The sequence below is a fragment of the Sinocyclocheilus grahami genome, unplaced genomic scaffold (assembly GCF_001515645.1).
Source record: "Sinocyclocheilus grahami isolate Dianchi unplaced genomic scaffold, SAMN03320097.WGS_v1.1 scaffold74.1, whole genome shotgun sequence".
Classification (NCBI taxonomy): Eukaryota; Metazoa; Chordata; class Actinopteri; order Cypriniformes; family Cyprinidae; genus Sinocyclocheilus; species Sinocyclocheilus grahami.
Genome location: NW_015505253.1, coordinates 1586072 through 1592193, shown reverse-complemented (window position 1 = coordinate 1592193; position 6122 = coordinate 1586072).

Below are 6122 nucleotides of genomic sequence, written 5' to 3'. Positions count from 1 at the left end.
TATATATATATATATATATATATATATATAAAGAGTAATATTTAAATATTATAGTAAATTTATTAATATTTAAAATATTATTATTTATGCATTTTACCTCTATGCAATCTTTTCTTTTTAAATGTCTATTGTTAAAAGTGTAGTGATGTGTGAAGCACAGCCAACTCGAATCTTTTACGAAATCTGTGTTAGGCAATGACTGAATTTCGTCTGCAAAAATTTGCAGAACAACAACTAATATTTTTTTTCAAATATTTAAAAAGTATTTGTATATGATGTTGTAATATTTCAGTAAACTGTATTATAGTGTGAATGGAAGTGACCTAAGACCAATCAGAAATAAAATAAACATTGTAAACATATGTCTAGTAAATTCCTAATGAAATGACTGAATTTCGCCTGCAGAAATTTGCAGAATGTGACTACCTTTACACAGTAACAGACAATCATGTATTGAATGTAATTCTTTGACAATTCATTTTGAGCCAAAGCCAAAAATTCTAGCCATGATTGCGACAAATCTGATATCAAAATTGTCATTCCAGCCCAACGTGTGGGGCATTTCCACCCGAAAACCCACTGAATCCTGCTTCACATCCAGGCCAAAACTAGAGCCATAATCCTCAGGCTGTTTAATACCTTGAAGCGGCAAGACTTGAGCCAGGAGGCAGCAAATGGACATTTTTAAAACACAAACAGGCTTATGTTTTGGAGTTGCTCGTTTGTCTCCCGGTGCCGTTTGTTCCAACAGCTTCACTATCAGCGCTGTCCGTTCCCTCGGTGTGGATCTGTTGAAGCAGCGGTTTGTGTTAGCACCTGATCTATCAGTGTGAGGCGAGATAAGGCCGCTCCATCACTCTGCTGTGTAATCCTTCCAGTGGCAGTGGATGAGGAATTAACCCAGACCCGCCGAGGTGTCGTCTAATCGCCGCTGTGGGAGCGCTGGCCTGACAACTGCTGCCGGCTCCAGAAACAAGGAACCATTGTGGCTCCTGTCTGTTTCTGCAGTTGTGCCCATTGTGATGGACAGTCAGAGTCGGAAGGACTTAACTGGAAGAAGATTCGGAGATTGAACCGCAACTGATCAGGAACAGAGGGTCCTTTCTGTAACGAAGAACCTCGACACATGACCCAAGGAGTTGTCATGTGCATAGTCATAAAAAATGCAATCACTTTTTCATCCAAAATAGTAGGGCTTTGTTTCCATGTTGTCTACGTTCAACTCAACTCTCAACAAAATAGTTTTTACTGGTGTAATGTACTTTTTTAGACATTGTTCTAAATTCTACTTTTGTCCTTATTTGCCATCTACATAAAGAATTTAAAGTCCCCCTGTAGTGAAAATCAAGTTTTTTATGTTGTTTATTTGTCTGTGTGGTGTTTTTAGACAAACCATGTGCCAATTCATTAATCAACACCATTGCTGAGTATTTCCTCCTTAAAAGTGTAGTTTCCCAATGGCACTCCCAGAAATGTGGTTTGAAACAGCCCTAGGTTTGCTACGTCACAAACCAATAACCAATCACGTCAAGGGATCGATTCCTATCACAAGCATGCAAAATATACCAATACCAGCACAAAACCAAACATAAATTAGAGCAAAAAACCCATGAACCCGTGGTTTAATGTGAATTTAAAACCGCTAACTTGCATTATAACCCACGGCAACAGTGTAAAAGTAGCCCGGAGTCAGACCCACCTCTCCCGCATCGGCGTCTGCACTTCACACGCGTATGTATGCTCGCAGGCGCGAATTAAGAATCACAAACGGCTGTATTCGAGTCTTCAGGGCATTTTGAGGACACAACATCGTCAAGTAAGTAACGTTAACGAATATTACAGTATTCACTGTAGTTGTCCGCTAGTAAAAACATAGTTTTATCAGTCATTATCCGTGTATGCCATTGTTTTGCGGTTACTACATTTCAGTGAATCAGGAGGCGCTGGCTGGTGTGAGTGAGTGGAGGCGGGGCTAATTTGCATATTCATAGATCAGCGTATAGTAAATGAGGCAAGGGTGTTCAAGCTATTTTAAGGCATGAGAAAATTATTTTCACAAGAAAAAGCATTTCAATATGTCATTTTGATTATCAAAGATAAGTTTTAAGGGATAAAATATTTGACTACAGGGGGACTTTAAGCAAATATAACAATACAATGAAATAAACACTTTTATTTTATTTTATTATTTTTTTTTAACTTTATTTTACTCTTTATTTAATTTTTGTACATTTTATTTTACATAAATTATGTTGTGTTTTTATATAGTAAAATATAATATTTAAAATATTAAAATTAATCATTTTAATATACAGTATGTAAAATAATAATGATTATTGTGCAATTTAAAATCACATGTTGTCACATTTTGTCATCTAAATAAGAAGAGCTAATATAACTATACAATTAAATATGTGCACTTTATTTTATTTCATTCATTTTTATTTTATTTTTGTACATCATTTTATTTTATATAAAATATTTTATTTTATTATTAAAATGGAATATATATTTTATGTATAATATCTTTAAATGTTTTATATTGCATATTGCTATTTTATATTATTCAGTAATATTCAACATTTTACCATTTTATTATTTTTATTTATTTATTTTTGTATAACCATTCAACCACCACTCACAAGAAGCATATTGAGTGCTGCATCGTTCTTGGTCAGCGTTAAGCTAAACCGACTCTTCTACTAGAAGATCTTCCTCTCTCATGCTCTGCAAACTGTCTGGAGATGTGTTTGTGGACCAGAGTGAGATGGATTAGACCCGTGGGCAAATCTCTCAGCTGAAACTGTGTGTGTGTGTGTGTGTGTGTTAATGTTAACGTGAATGTAGCTCCCTAAACTGTGCCCGGTTTCCAGGGCCTGACTCGAACCCCTCTGGGAGTGAAGTATCCATCATGCATTGCTACGATCTCTCCACACTGCTGACGGCACCTCTCTGGGATTGGCCCACAAACATTGTTATGTTTCCTCTGTGTATACGGTAAAGTCAAAAATCAACTGCAAGCTAGCTTATTCATTGTTAGCGCTGACACTGGCCCTCAGATGCTGATGGAAACTCCTAACTCAGTTACCAGTTAAAATTCAACAGTGCTGTATGTTGCAGGATCTTTTCCTTTGCTGGGTTTTGTCACTTTGCAATAATATTATTTACTGCATTTAAAATCATGAATTAACAATGAATAACTGTTAACTTTTACATGTACACTTAAAGTTGTGTAAACTAATATTTGTTAATGCAATATGAACATATATAGTATTTTTAAGCAATATCGCATAAGCAAGAGTTCTGTGAGTTTGAATATGAGAAGGAGACATCACTGGTTTCATTCATGAGTTAATCAGGGTTTTTTGAATAATGAATGAGTCTGTTTTTGAACAAATCATTTGAGTGAGCTCATTCATATAAAGAGAGTCACTTGATTCATTGATAAATAAATCAGTGTTTCTGAACAAATCAGTGAGTGAATGATTCACTGACTCGCTCATAGAGTCGCTTGATTCATTAATAAATGAATCAGTGTTTTTGAACAAATCGATGAGTGAGTGATTCAGTGACTCTCTCATAAAGAGACCTTTAAACCTTTAATCTAGATGAATAAATGTTGTACAGATCATTGTGCAACTTATGCAATGTGCACTGTCACAAACAGTGCACATTGTATTTCATGTGTCATTTGAAAAATTAAATGATACCGCAAATATAATGAAAGACAACTTGGTTTCATGCCAAAAATTATTTTATGTTTCTCATGGTTCTGTTGAGCTAATGAAATGGTCATCAAATGAGCACCGACACAATAGCGTTGCTAGGTGATCCTCAGACAAATAGACTGTCAGAACATGCCTGAGTTCGCTAATGGAATCTGAACATGGACTCTAAGCGCTCTTAAGACAGGACCAGAGACCAACACAATGAAATTAGAGGTGAAGGTTACTCCGTCAGAGTTACATTTATCTCAAATGTGTCAGTAATCACAGAGGACTGAAAGCACAGTGAGCTCTTAAATTAATCAAAATTGCAGCACATCATCTAATGTTCCAGACAGCAGGCAGATGCCTTTATCCCCAGAGCACAATTATGAGCTAAATGTGCCGTAATGTGCCTCAAGGTTTTCTTAAGCTAGTATAAAAAAATTTTTTTGTAAGATGTTTACCTGCTTTCAGTCTATAGTGCTGTTTGAGGTGTAGTTACAGAGGATTTAATGTAATGATTAGGATGGAATTGGGATTCTTCCCTTGTATATAGGTTATTTTATTTTATTTTATTTTATTTTATTTTTAAACTTGGACAACCAGATCTTTTTGTTTGGAAAAAAAAAAGTGTAAATTCATAATGAAAATGCATCGGGTGGGGCAACAAGCAATTTAGCTTTAGTAATGAAGATACAAAGAATCATTGTGGAAAAAATACACACATTAGCTAACAAACAGTAAACAGTTTGCACTCCTTCTTTCCCCCAAAGACCTGTTTGGTCTGAATTAATATCTCAAAGTACGTCAGTAAAATAATAATTTAGCCCTATTCCTGTCCGAATAGGGCTTATGATGAGGTCTATCTTACACAATAAGGAGACTGTGAGGCATTGAAAAGCATTGCGATTGTAACTCTCTTGGTTTTTGTGTGGTCCTGCAGCTTTCAGTGAGCCACTTCCCAAGCCAAGTGTTATCCGTCAGCTAGAGAGTTTTCGTCTCTCAATCTTCTCGTTTCTTACTCCCTGACCTCTCACCTCAACACCTTTGACCCTCCCATCTCTGTTTATAAACTATATACAATCTGACAAGTCTAAAAGGGGGTGCGCTCCTCACTTTTATACTGTTTGCAGCATTTTGACAGGGGAGTGTGAGAGACACTGAAGGATTTAGGGTAATTGTTCCCTCATCCACATGGGACTCCCTAATTTAGTCTTGGGCGACCTTTGACTCGGCAGCTAAGTCTGTTTTCTGTCCTTTGGCTTGACTGAAATGGGACTGAGGAGGGTATGGAGTTCATATTTATTTATGTAGCGTGTCCACAGGTTTGTGTGTGTCCCAGACATGGATTATCGATTGGGAGGACCGGTTCTGGTGGAATTCTTTTCCTGGGAGGGTGTAGTGAAGAATGTGTCATGGGGTGATGTTATTTAGGGGTGTTAAGTCGTGCTTGTGTGGGAGATGTCCGGCCCGATTAGTGTTCACTTAGCCCACTGCTCTTTGTATATGTCGGAGGAATGTGTTTTCCATGTGCGTACCGATTCCCAGGCGACGTCTTGTTTGTTGCGTAGTGTTCGGTGGTCTTATTTACCGTGCAAGGTAATTAACTTTTGTGCCGATGACCCCAATTAAGAGTTATTGTGTTCTAACTGTCTCAAGGAATGGCGGATGATTTCGATTTTACAGCAATTCCAGTCTCTTTCGGCTTCTCATCGTTTTCCCAGGCAGCGTTTGGGCTCAATGCAGGTCAGAGGCCAGATGGATTAATCTGAAAGCCATGGCATTGTTAACCAAATTCTAATTAATCTCTCTTTTCTATTGCTAAGCAGAAAACACGCCCAGGCCACAAAGCAGCATGGTATATCTACCTTTCAGTGTTGAATTTGATATTCTGGTTCTGGGTGGATGACGCGGCTCTTCTGTTTTGTGCTAAAAGGGACAAATATAAATTTAATTTAATTTTATATTTTATTATTTTATTAAAGGGGTCATATGATGTTGCTAAAAAGAACAGTATTTTGTGTATTTGGTGTAATGAAATGTGTTTATGCGGTTTAAGGTTCAAAAAACACATTATTTTCCACATACTGTCCATTATTGTTTCTCCTCTATGCCCCGCCTTTCTGAAACGCGTAAATTTTTACTAAGCTCATCGGTCTGAAAAGCGAGGTGTGCTCTGATTGGCCAGCTATCCAGTGCGTTGTGATTGGCCGAATACCTCAAGCGTGTGACGGAAATGTTACGCCCCTTACCATACTTTGATGCCGTGTCCCGGCCTGAGCGACGAGACAAAAACATTAAAACCCATTAAAAACAAGGCATTTGTTGCATCCAGTGGGGACATAATTACGGATTATAATGACTTATACTGTCTTTTTACGCGTTGCATTGCATCGCGCCGCGTAAACATAAAAC